Source organism: Cheilinus undulatus, linkage group 18 (assembly GCF_018320785.1).
Source record: "Cheilinus undulatus linkage group 18, ASM1832078v1, whole genome shotgun sequence".
NCBI classification, from domain to species: domain Eukaryota; kingdom Metazoa; phylum Chordata; class Actinopteri; order Labriformes; family Labridae; genus Cheilinus; species Cheilinus undulatus.
In genome coordinates this window covers 36,255,970-36,269,160 of record NC_054882.1, presented here as the reverse complement: position 1 = coordinate 36,269,160, position 13,191 = coordinate 36,255,970, and the positions used below count along the sequence as shown (strand labels likewise).

At 40.9% G+C, this 13,191-nt stretch overlaps 5 non-coding genes across 5 annotated transcripts; all 5 read left to right on the top strand.

Moving 5' to 3' along the window:
• The first annotated feature begins 2,650 nt into the window (after positions 1-2,650).
• trnan-guu lies at positions 2,651-2,724 on the top strand. The gene has a single exon. It is a non-coding gene; the product is annotated as a tRNA-Asn (tRNA).
• Positions 2,725-3,468: 744 nt separating this feature from the next.
• On the top strand, positions 3,469-3,542 carry trnan-guu. The gene has a single exon. It is a non-coding gene; the product is annotated as a tRNA-Asn (tRNA).
• Positions 3,543-3,880: 338 nt separating this feature from the next.
• trnat-agu lies at positions 3,881-3,954 on the top strand. The gene has a single exon. It is a non-coding gene; the product is annotated as a tRNA-Thr (tRNA).
• A 358-nt stretch (positions 3,955-4,312) lies between these two features.
• On the top strand, positions 4,313-4,386 carry trnan-guu. The gene has a single exon. It is a non-coding gene; the product is annotated as a tRNA-Asn (tRNA).
• A 3,381-nt stretch (positions 4,387-7,767) lies between these two features.
• Positions 7,768-7,841, top strand: trnan-guu. Its single transcript has one exon. It is a non-coding gene; the product is annotated as a tRNA-Asn (tRNA).
• Positions 7,842-13,191: the final 5,350 nt, after the last annotated feature.

Here is a 13,191-nt window from a genome sequence, read left to right as displayed (position 1 = left end):
AGTCAGCTTACTCAACAACAGGCAACCAAATATGGAGGGCAATGTCTGCATAATGAGCAGGTATTTCTGACTTCCATACCAATACTCCATCAAACCGATTCACCACTAACATTTATGGACACTACTCTCCCCTGTGCTGCAGCTTATTGCAGATGGACCATACCTGCCTCTACAACTGAAAAATAAAGCAAATAGAATGAGTAAAATGCACCAAAAAGATAGAAAAATTTAGAGCACAGTAATCAATGATCTTGATGTAAGCATAAGCATGAACAGCCTATATCAGTTTAATTGTTGTTTTCAATAAATTGCTTCCTCAATTTGTTTTTTTGGTCTCATTCCCATTTCTTCTTTTTGCATTTTGAAGCTCTACTCAGAACCTTCTTCAGATCCAACAGTGCAAAATGCAAATTTTTGCAATTTTTCCACCTGGTCTTAAAATTTTGATCAGGAGTGTATGTCAGGAGAGAGACCTGGCTGGCACCCCTATACAATAATAAAAAGGAGCTCTCAACTCTACACTGTCACAGCTGTGAATGTTTTTCAGAAATATCACATATTTATGACCATACTAGTGTTTATTTCATCAATAAGACAACCGTAAATCCTGAAATAAAGACCGAGGCCCTTATTTACAAAATTGATGAGGGCACCAGGCCTTTCTAAGAAGTCTGCTCTTTATTTAGAGCCAGGCCTTTATTTTTAAAATTCTCTGTCTGAGCCATGTTAACAGCTCATATTTTCATCCAAAGCAAATAACATAACACTGAGAATAAAACTTCAGCAGCTGGACATATGAATAGATTTTAACCATTACTCTTTTAGGGCCCTATGAAATCCATTTTATTTTTGCCAAATTCCATTTTTTCTGTTTTGTTTTTTCTTTGAATTCTGTTTTTTAACCGTCCCACTAATTTTACCATAAAAAGAGTGTCTTGTTTATGTGAATGAATAAAATGTTTACTAATTAGATAGAAATAACCTTAAATTTATTGAAAAAGGGACACAGTTGACCCAGGAGCCGTTGTTTGGATAACCCTGATGTAAAACAATTATAACCAGTGTAACTGTAAGATATTTCCAACATTTTAAGGCACATCCACGTGTATAATCACATCCTAACTGATCTTTATCATGTAAATGAAGAAATCCTTCTGTTCCCTCAAACACAGAGTGATAATAACTTAATAAGAAGGTCACATTAACGTTAAATGGTTTAAGATAAACCTGTTGACTAAATTTTATTTACTCTCACAGTCTGTAACAGAGCATGCATTGTGTTTAACTACTTTAACCATTCTCTCCTCATCTCTCTCCATCCTTGTCCATCCGTCTGCCTCATATCAGACCGCTACGTTAATAAAGACATTGGCTTGTTAAGCAACCAAAGGGAACTAGAGTATCTACAGTAGGAATTATTAAGCTAATTGATACTCAAATGTAACATCATTTAGACTATGGGAAATTGTGAAATATCAAGCCCGTCCAACTTGAGTTTGAAGTCTCTGAGAGGTCCTCAAGTTGTGACTTCACCTGTGTGCCTCGCGCAAAGACACACCTCTCTCTCCGTGACTCTCTGGTGTGGTGAGGTAAAATAACTCAAAGCAGGGATAAGTTTTCTTGTAGGCGTAACATTATGTTGCACGCTACTGCCCATGTTGAGCTATGCGATGTTTGCCAGTGTTTCGAGCAGCTGCTTTAACATGCTGTTATTGTTTAGGAGGGGGCGGGGTGCCTGTTTGTGAAGTGAGGCACACATTGTGCCACTCTTTTGTGTTCCCCCAGAACATATTCCTCAGATATACGTTCCTCTTTTTAAAAAAAAAACAAAAAAACACAGCATTTCAGTCAAACTCCACCCGGCCACAATATAACACAGATTGAATCCCGGTCATTACTTGAGGATTTACGGTATGACTAAAAATGCTCTGATAATTTGTGAATTATCCCCTGACATCACTGTTTGGTGGGGTCCATTTGTACCGGGTACTATAAGTGAAGACTGTACTGTAGTCAAATTTAAACACATTTCTAAAGACAAACATGAAGGTGCTGCATGGCTGCAGCAGTGACAAAACACAGTGGATCTTTATTTCTAAAGTTCATACAAAAATGATGTGTCTGCATGTGACGTTTGCTTCATATGTCCTATACAGACTTTAATAGACAACAGAAGGGCTTTTCCCCTCTCTCATAAACATATATATATACAAATTTAGATTTTTAGATCTATAGCAAGCTGTCCATGACAAATAAACTAGTGAAGTATCTCCCCTAACTTCCATTACCCATCAAAGTCACGTAAATCACCTGTCCATATCAACAGCTGATAAGACAGAGGAAGAGAGTCAAGCATCCCTCCCGTAAATGTAGAAAGGGAGACGTCTGATGGGAATCTCTCCTGTTACTTGTAACTAAAGAAAATAGCCAATGTTGTCGACAATCTCAAAGGCAGCCTCTATTACTTTTTTCAATCATAAAAAGTACGTTTCAGTAATTCCAGGTAAGTGTGACAGGCATTTTTCCACTCTACCTCAGTGGGATTGGAGGGGAAACTTTGATTTGATAAACAACTGTACAGTTTGGAGATTTGGCTCAAGGTACACAGCGTGAGGTGGCACGCCACTGAGATGCCAACATAAATGTGCATGTCTCTGTGGCGCAATCGGCCAGCGCGCTCGGCTGTTAACCGAGAGGATGGTGGTTCAAGCCCACCCAGGGACGAGTGCTACCTATTCTATACTACTAGTGGCTCTTTAATTTTCCAAGATGTTCACAGGCTGATTTGATTCAATTAAAGGCTCTGTGTCTCTGAGAGACACAGCCAGGTCATGGCACTGTGGCTTAGTTGGTCAAAGTGCCTGTCAAGTAAACAGGAACTCCCGGGTTCAAATCTCAGCGCTGCCTAGTCTGCATTTCCCACTGTGGTGGGCTTCTTCCTGAGTGCCAAAAGCAGTATCTCTTTATGCAAAAAACTCAGTGGAGATGGACAGAGGTTGGCTGCTCACCTTTGGTTCGTTTTAGATTTGATATTTGAATCCATTACTCCAAAGACTGTTTTTTCCAGGGGCGCTGTGGCTCAGTTGCTCAAAGTGCCTGTCTTGTAAACAGGAGATCATGGGTTCAAATCCCAGCATTGCCTTCACACCTTCACTTACCTTTGATAGCCTGAGTTTTGATCACACTTGTTAACAGTACCTGCGATGAGTTGTTCTCTTATGACAAAATTCCTGAACAAGGCTGACAGTTTCAAAACAAAGCAACAGTGCCTTCTACAGATCCCACGGAATAGTCATTAACCTGCCATGGAGTTGTGACAGCCCTTTTTCCACTCTGCCTCAGTGGGATTGAAGGGGAAACTTATTTGATCAACAATGGTGGAATTTTCATGAGTCATGCCTTGGAGATTTGGCTCAAGGTACACAGGATGAGGTGCCAGGCCATTGAGATGCCAGGGTGAGTGTGCATGTCTCTGTGGCGCAATCGGCCAGCGCGCTCGGCTGTTAACCGAGAGGATGGTGGTTCGAGCCCACCCAGGGATGAGTGCTACCTATTCCTGGGTTCTCAAGTAGTAGTAAGGGGGATCTCTTCCTTGACTGAAAGGCTCACACGTGCTGGCTTGGTGCTTGCAGTTTGCCAAACAAGACTGCTGTGGGCATTATGTGTCCACTGCGTGATGCTCCCTAAGACCTTCGTGACGCTTACTTTATCACTTTCCTATGCAATCAGAAATTTGAAAATGATGTCCCTCTTGAATTTTCCTTTACAACATTGCTGTCATTGTCTTGGAAGTATCTGAACAGGGAAACCATCAAGATGGTCACAAGCTGATTTGATTCAATTAAAGGCTCTGTGTCTCGTGGCAACATGTCCATATCGTGGCATCGTGGCTTAGTTGGTCAAAGCGCCTGTCTAGTAAACAGGAGATCCTGGGTTCAAATCCCAGCAGTGCCTAGTCTCAGTTTCTTGCAGTGGCAGGTGTTTTCCTGAGTGCCGAAAGCAGTTTCTCTTTACGCAAAAAACTCAGTAGAGATGGACAGCGGTTGGCTGCTTACCTTTGGTTCTTTTTAGATTTGATACTCAGATATTTGAATCCATAACTCCAAAGACTGCTTTTCTCGAGGTGCTGTGGGTTAGTTGGCCAAAGTGCCTGTCTTGTAAACAGGAGATCCTTGGTTAAAATCTCAGCAGTGCCTTCACACCTTCACTTATCTCTGATAGCCTGAATTTTGATCACACCTGGTAACAGTACCTGTGATAAGGTGTTCTCTTATAACAAAATTTTCACTGAGATGCCAAAGTGAGTGTGCATGTCTCTGTGGCGCAATCGGCCAGCGCGCTCGGCTGTTAACCGAGAGGATGGTGGTTCGAGCCCACCCAGGGACGAGAACTACCTATTCTGTACTAGTAAGATGGACCTCTTCCTTCCCTCAAACAGTCACACGTGCTGAAGCTTGCCAAACAAGACTAGAGCGCAGGTAGGGCATTATGCGTTCCTTTGTTTTTATTTTAAGACATATTTCGGGGCTTTTATGCCTTTGTTTAGAGAGACAATCAGGAGATACAGTTACAAACAGGGATTAGAAAGTGGGGGAGAGACAAGCAGCAAAGGAGCCACAGATGGGACTTGAACCAGGGCTGCCCACGTGTTTTACAGACTGATTAGACAGAAGCTTACAAGAACCTCTCATTGTGTTTTCTTTTTAATGCATAAACATGTAAAATTGTCCTCTTAATGCATTTATAGATCATATTAAATAAAAATATTTATATTGTCTTTAAGATTTTTTACTTAATTGAATGTCTAAAAGCCTCAACTGAAAAACACAACAATTCAACATATTTATTCAAATAAAAATCCTTACTGTGGTCATTTTAAAGGATCAGTAAATACTAAAATACCTGACTGATGTGCAAAAGAAACTGAATATGTCTGATTGGACTGTGTTGTTATTTTATCTCACTTGTTTCAATGTGTTCGTAATCTCAGTGGCATTGGAAAGAAGACAAACCTCCATGTCATTTGATGAATATGAAAAATTAAATATTAAATACTCTTATATACCATTAATATGAATGTGTAGTAGGTTTAAATGAACTTGTGCAAAGATGAACATTAATTTAGATATCCTAGAAAACTCGAAGCCATAAGAACGGATGATCTAAAACTTTGAAAGCTTTTCAAATAAATATTTTTGGGGAATCTTTACACCTTTGCGGAGGAATGCTAATTCGACATCATTATGTGTTGTTTGTGTTTACAGTGTTTCTGATACATTGTTTGGGTCTGTTTTGTTGCAGTGTTTTGTGCCAGCGCATCTCAGGGACCACAACTACTATCGGGTGGCTAGAGTCTCAGCACGCCATGCAGAGGGAAAGCCTCGAGCTTCCACCCGATGTCCATGCTGCAGGAGTGACCAGGACTCCCCTCAACACCACTCAGCTCCCGAAGTTGGATGGCCAAGAAAGAGGAGGCGAATCCCTGCTGTCCGTCCAACCACCTCTTCTGCCCCTCAGCACCATCCCAATGCTGCTGACCTCCCAGCTGTGGTCCAAAGGCCGGAGACCCCTACACTACCAGAGGACCTACCTCACGTCTCTGCCATCCCCAGTCCCCAGCCCTCCACCTCTCAAATCTATAATGATAGCCCACTGGAGACCGACCCACGTTCACAGAGACCATGGACGAAACAGGGCTTGTTCGTGTGGATGAGACATATGAGGTTGGTGTTTATCCACCCCTATATGACGTGGATGTTTCTGAGGAGCCGCAGCCCGGAGAACCCCCCCAAAAAGAAGAGAGGGAAGGACAACTCCCAGCACCACCACTAGGTACCAGGAGCTGGACGACCAAAGAAGAGGAAGCAGATCTCTGTCATCCATTCAACTACCTCCTCTGCCCCTCAGCACCATTTCATCGATGCTGATCCTCCAGGGGACCAACTTTAGGTCTCTGTGCTCCCCAGTTCCAAGCCCTCCACCTCTCCAATACTCTACAGTCCACTGAAGATCCATGGGTTTTCAGTGGAGGAGTATTAGTTGTTCTAACATGCTGTGGTAGACAACTACGCAGCTACCAGAATGGCTGAAAGGATCCCTTCAGCCAGGATCTGGGGCTTCAGATGAAGTTAGAGCTGCGGGAGAGGATGGATCAACCAGCATTCACAAAGACCACCAACGAGACAGGACTCATTCATGTGAATGTGTCATATGGGGTAGGTGTTTAGACACCCTTATATGATGTGGATGTTTCTGGGGAGCCGTAGCCAAGAGAACCCTCCAAAAAGAGAGTAAAGAACTAAAACAAATGTCTTTACAGTCTCTACAATAGTATTTGTAAATATTTTAATGTAAATATTGTAAATATAATAGTTTTAAGGTTAAGAATTATAGGATTAAGTTTTAGACATCATAAGAAATCACATTTTGGGCTAAAGAACAAGGGACAGTCTTCCTCCACCAACTGCCAGGACAGAAAGTTGCTCGTCCAAACAACCCCGTTCAAATCTTCTACCTTAAGTAAAAAAAAATCTGCCAGCCTCCTGACAACCAGCCTGCCTCCATTCTGAAACAGAAAAAAACATCTTCACCCGCCACCTGTGAAGGCAGCTTTAGCACCACATAGCTGCATATGGTCACAACATCTGCCTAACTTTTATAGCCTCCAGAAAAAATAAGAAGTCTCTGCCTCCGCCTGTAACATAAGAAGAAAAGCAGCATCCAGGTTTAAGTGCCTATTTACAAACGGCAGCCTCCTCCACTTGCAGTTTATGACTTCAGTAACCAACCTAGAAGTCAAACCCTAGACTCTGGCGAGAGACTGTAAAAAAACACTTGGATATCTCTAGGGATAGAAAAAAACTCCAGCAACATCAACAAAAAGAAGAAGAGAAGGAAACGAACATGTCCTGCAGTCTGCAGTGACAACATGCCTCATTCAGGACAACGACTCTGCAGAAAAGGTAGGACACAATTGTGCAACACAAGATGAAAGGCCAGGGGGATGCAGACTTTTGGAAGATGATTTGGTCCAAGTTTCTCTGTGGAGCCTTGTGCCAATGAGAAAGGGTAAGACTGGCAGCAGGAGGATGTGAAGATGGGCTGTACCCAGACGAAGCCCCCCATCCACAAGCAGCATCAGCCCCTTGCAGCTATCTTCCACCTGTGCCAGCACCAAGAGTTTATGGCCATTCAGCTGTGGAGGTCACGCTAGTCCTGCAATGGATGTACAGCCTCTGACTCCAACAGCAGCGGTTTGCCTGCACGCTCCAACCAGAAACCCTAACCTCAGACTCTGACAAGAGACTGCAAGGCCCCTTGCACCTTTCAAGTGTGGCAACAATTTTCTGTGGATGTTAAAACCTTTTCCTGGGAGCACTTTGGCTTAGTTGGTCTAAGTGCCTGTCATGTAAACAGGAGAACCTGGTTCAAATCCCAGCAGTGCCTTCGCACCTTTACTTACCTTTGATAGGGTGAATTTTAAACAAACCTGGTAACAGTACCTATGATGAGTTGTTCTCTATTGGCAAATTTCCTGGACCAGGCTGACAGGTTCAAAACAAAGCAACAGTGACTTTTACAGATCCCACAGAATAGTCATTTGCCTTCCATGTTCATGCGACAGCTCTTCATCCCCTCTTCCTCAGTGGGATTTGAGGGGACACTTTGATTTGATCAACAGTGATGGAATTTTCATGCATTGGAAATCTGGCTTAAGGTACACAGGATGAGGTGCCAGGCCATTGAGATGCCAGGGTGAGTGTGCATGTCTCTGTGGCGCAATTGGCCAGCGCGCTCGGCTGTTAACCGAGAGGATGGTGGTTCAAGCCCACCCAGGGACGAGAAGTACCTATTCCTGGGTTCTCCAGTAGTAGTAAGGAGGACCTCTTCCTTCGCTAAAACACTCACATGTGCTGTCTTGATCTTGGTGCTGCACCTTGCCAAACAAGCCTATCTGCACATAGGTCCACTGTGGGCATCATGTGTCCCTAGCGTGATGCGCCCTAAGACCTCTGTGCCTCTTCCTTTATCACTCTCCTATGCAGTCAGAGATTTGAAAAAGATGTGCCTCTTGATATGTCGTATGCAACATTGCTGTCACTGTCGTGGACTTATCTGAACAGGATAATTGATCGTGGCTTAGTTATTTAAAGTGCCTGTCTCATGAACTGCTGGTCTAAGTGCCTGTCTAGTATTCAGTGAATGCTAGACCTAAATCCCAGTGGGGCCTAGTCTGTGTTTCCTTCCGTGGCTGGCATTTTTGGTATCAGAGATTTGAAGTCAGAGTTTTGAAAATGAATTGTCTCTTTATTTTTTCCTTTACATTGTTGCTGTCATTTCTGTGGACTTATCTGAACAGGGAAAGTAAGATGTTCACAGGCCAATTTCAATCCATTAAAATCTCAACACACTTATGATGTGGGGCAGTTGTGTAGTTGGTCAAAGTAACTGTTTAGTAAATAGGAGTTCCTACGTTCAAATCCCAGTGGAGACAGAGTATTCCTACTCAGGCCCCGTCCACACAGAGACAAATTCAGGAGTAAATGCCAAAGATTTTTTTTTTTATGTATCAGCGCTCTTTCCACACGGAAACAGCGTTTGTGCAGGCCATAAATGCTACTTTTTGAAACCGGGTCCCAGAGTGATCAAATCTGTAAACGGTTACCGTTTCTCTCCATGTGGACAGCGTCTTTCTTGAAACGATTATGTCAAACATAGTGTAGCCCACTTGCCGCATGCGCATGTCGAACCAAAACAACAATGGCTGATTATAGGGCTGTGTTTGTGCTGCTACTAAGCTACTGAGCTTATTATGGCTTTTACAGCAAAATCTGATGCTCCTTTACCACCACCGAGAACAGCAGACACCAGATGTTTTTAAATGCACTGCAGAGAACAACCAGAAGGGCAACTCGGAGAAAGTTTGTGGCAGTTTTCTGTAATCTCCTTTCCTCTTTTGGTGCATTTCTGTGGTAGCATTACAGTGCCACTAACAGGCTTGGCCTATATACTACAGCGTTTTCCATTGTCTTCAGTGGTTCTGTGCTTATGCTGACATTTCCTGAAACGATCCCGTATTTACGGAAAACTTTTTCAAAATGAAACAGAAATATATCATTTTCGTTTCCATGTGGACAAAGCCTCAGCTCAGGTGCTCTTCAGAGCAAACATACTATGCAAAAGCATTAGTAGTCTCCCAACAGAAACAGCCTGATGGGGCTTTTGGTTTATTTGTTACTTAAAAGATGTTTTAATTTGTACTTCAGCTACTTTCATTGATATACCTATACTTTTTTTTAAAGGACATAGTTAAAGTCAAACAATATAAATTACTATGATCTCCCTTTGGTATCTGAAATTACTGTTTTATAATGTTAGCTTTATGCTCCTAAATTTACTCTATCTCCAACTGTGGCCTGTGTTAACAATTTTAGAACTGCTTTACAGGAAGTGAAAGAGCTAGAGATGTGGAACTAAAAGGAGTAGGAAGAGGATCAAGATATTGAAGAGAGGATTACAAACAGAGAAACAGTGGGCAGGAAGCATGGAGAGCAACACGAGACTGTTGTGAACGGTAGATGTGAAAATTGATTTAATCAACACTATCTTTGTTGACTTACACTAAAACAAGCACACACTCACACACACTATCTTCCTCTGATGCTTTTTTCTCTGCTATAAATTTTTCAGCAGTGTCTTGTTTTGGGAAGATGGTTATTTTGCTCAGAGGAGAAATTACAATGGATACCAAAATCCATTTTCTCCTATCAATTATTCAGATGTGACCAACCTTCATTATGCATGGAAATGTTCTCAGCTCAGGGAATCGTGCAGAGGATGTTTAAGGGTGTGAACAAGTGTGGGTGTGTTTACATCCCTCTTCAGTTTAATACCCCATGATTGACATAAGACATGTGAATGGTAAATACGTAGATGTACATGGAGATTGTTAGCTGAGTGGCCAGGGCTGGAATGGGGAGAAAATTCAGCCCTGGCATTTTCGGCCCCTCACAGCGAGTCAAAATATAACATGTTACACATATTTCTTTGTCCCCCTTATTACATAAAGCATTCGTAAGAGATGTCACTGAGAAACATTTCAGTAATCAGGAAACAAATTCTGTCTCTGTGTGACTTATAAAGTTTGTTATTAAAAAAAAAAAAGTGAAAAAAATGTGATACTTTCTTTGAACCAAATGTTTGATGGCTGGGGCATTATTTCTAAATCCAGCTTGAATATGTCAATGATTGGGCAAAATATTGACTTTGATGCATTATTAGTTTTTGTGTAGCATCCAATTTAAAATTGACTACTCATTCGAGTTATTATGGACAAAAACGTCTACTTCCAAAAACGGCATAAAAATAGTGTACATTAATATTTTTTCTGCTTTTTTTGATCAAATCTTTTAAACAACATCAGTTCTGATCAAAACAATCAATTATTGAATAATTTTCAGGATTTTAACCCTTTAAATGCCAGTTTGATTACAGAATGGTCATTTTTAAAAAACAAACCAAACACACAAAACATTAATTATTTTTCAGAAAACTAATGTTGGAGGGGATGGGGGATCTTGTTTTAAATCAGCCCTGGGTATGTCAAACATTAGCCAAAATATTGACTTGGATGCATAATTAGTTTTTTTGTAGCATCCGGTTTAAAATGTACTACTCTTTCCAGTCACTTGTGGACAAAAACATACCATTGCTTCCCATTCAAACCACATTTTTGATCTCATAGCCATTGCATGATATAATCATGCATTCTGTAATATTATGGTTTCATTTTTGAGAAAAATAGTCAAATTTTTCATTTTTACTGTTCATCACTAAAATCAGCCAGTTCCCCATTACAGGCCTATGCATGAAAGCCTGTCGATCCATAAGTTTATGTGCTTGTGTTATCGAGCTTATCAGGCTATTTTAAGATAGCGTTTTTGTGTCTGCGTGAATGCATGTGTATGTGCTCTTTCATGTGTCTTTGAATCAGACAGATTGACAGCTTGACCTCAACCTTACCCAGGTCACCCATGCACTTCAAAGAGTTGACTGTGAAGAAAACCAAAACAATGCTTAGTGAGTTTATGCACCTGCTTGGATTCCCATCAGAGACTGTGTGGCTCGGCTATCTGGTCATCTCATTCCTTCTACACCAACAAGCAAGATGAAGAGCAGAGTCGCCAGGTCCGCATTATCCCATGGAATTGGGCTACTTTTTATGCACTGCCACAGGTAGATTTTTGTGTCTGCGGGTTGAGCAGACCCATTTTTGATAACGTGTGTAATTGTATTTAATATCCAAAGGAGGATTAACAGCTTTAGTAACCCTAATGCATCAAAGTCAAAATTTTGGCTAATCATTGACATGTCCAAGCTGGATTTAGAAATAATGCCATCCAACATTTGGGTTAAGGAAGACATCATATTTTTCACTATTTTTCATAAAAAAAACAGCATTGACTTTAAGTAATCAAACTGGCATTTAAAGGATTAAAACTCTCAAAATAACTGACTGTTTGGTAGTTCTGAGCACAGCTGAAGTTGTTTAAGAAATTTATGCAAAAAAAGCAGAAAAATATTATGTTGTTTTTATAGCAGTTTTCTGGAAGTGGACATTTTTGTCCTTAATGACTTTAAAGGGTCGTAAGTTTGTTTCAGTGTTCCCTTGACCTATTAGAGCAATTGAAATTTGAATTTAAAAAAAAATTGCCTAAGAAAGAAACTAACTAATATGGACTAACAGCCAAAATGGGGAAAAATTGTACAAATGGACAAAAATGTCCCTAGTGATGCCTGAGGGTTAAGGAAAGTCCAAAAATAATACACTAAAAACCAGTGATTAAATCAGTTCAAGGCTGTCGGGAGCTCTGCATTTTTTCACTGTGTCAAGCTATTCAGTAAGATAAGGATGCAAGTGCCGTTTTCTCTATAAGCTGTCCTCACTCCTTTCATGAAGGACGTACGTTTAAATCATGAAACTCAGGACATTTTTGTCTGACCTCTCAATAAATTTAAAGTTTCCTTTTGCCAACAGCTCATTTTATGTCAACACAATTATGATCCTTCAGCGTAAGAGCCCAGCTCGAGAGTGAAGGTGCAGATATTCTCCACAGTACAAAAAAGAGAGGAGCAAGACAACTTTAATGGTATTTTGTGCTTGATCATCATTAGCTCAACATGCTTTACAGTTCATAAAGACCTTCATCCATGCTTAAGAGTGAGTTAGGCAAGGATGGTTTTATACCCTGGTGCATTGAGACATGTTGACCTTGCCTACAAAAATAAATGAATAAAAGTAAGGATTTTCAAAGACTGGTTAAAAAAAACTGTCATACCTCCATATTTCAATGACATGGAAACTGATAAGCTTGAAACTTAACAGTCAGTTAAATGCTGTTTTTTGTTCACTGTGAAGTAAATGTGCCAAATATATCAGCCACAGTGGTCTTTTGATCATTTAAGTATCATAACAGGTAATTGAGTCAGAAAACAGACTTTGTCTCTTCTTTAGGAGGTCAACAAAAAGTAAAGAGGCAGGCTCATGGAGTGAGTGCTTTCCTCAATTTAGATTGTAGCATTCAGTTTAATTTGTGAGGATTGTATTTCTCCAGAGTGGACGTGGCTTCAGCTGATTCAACAGACAAACCATCCTGCAGCAGATTTTGGATAACAATGGATTAAATTTAGCTATCATGCTAAATCCCTCATATTTACCTCCGCCAAGGAGGTTATGTGATTGGCAGGGTTTGTTAGTTTGTTTGTTGGCAACATAACTCAAAAAGTTATGGATGGATTTTGATGAAATTGTCAGGAAATGTCAGAAATGGCATAAGGAAGAACTGTTTAGATTTTGGGACTGATCCAGATCACCATCTGGATCCAGGAATTTTTTAAAAAGATTCTTTACTATTGGGAGAGAGGGCTAATGTCGGAGGTCTGCGCTCTCCGAGTGCTTTTCCAGTTTCATTTACAGTGCTTAACAAATTTATTAGACCACCTGTCACATTTGTCTCAAAGACCATCCAGCATCATGAAGTGCTTTAATGCAGACTCTTTCATTTTCAGTGAGCTTTTACCATTTTGAACAGGAATGAGGGATTTCAAACTGAATTCACCCAAATTTGAGCCAGCTCACTGGGCTTCTCTGAGAAGTCAGAAATGAATCAAGCATAACATTCAACCACTAAA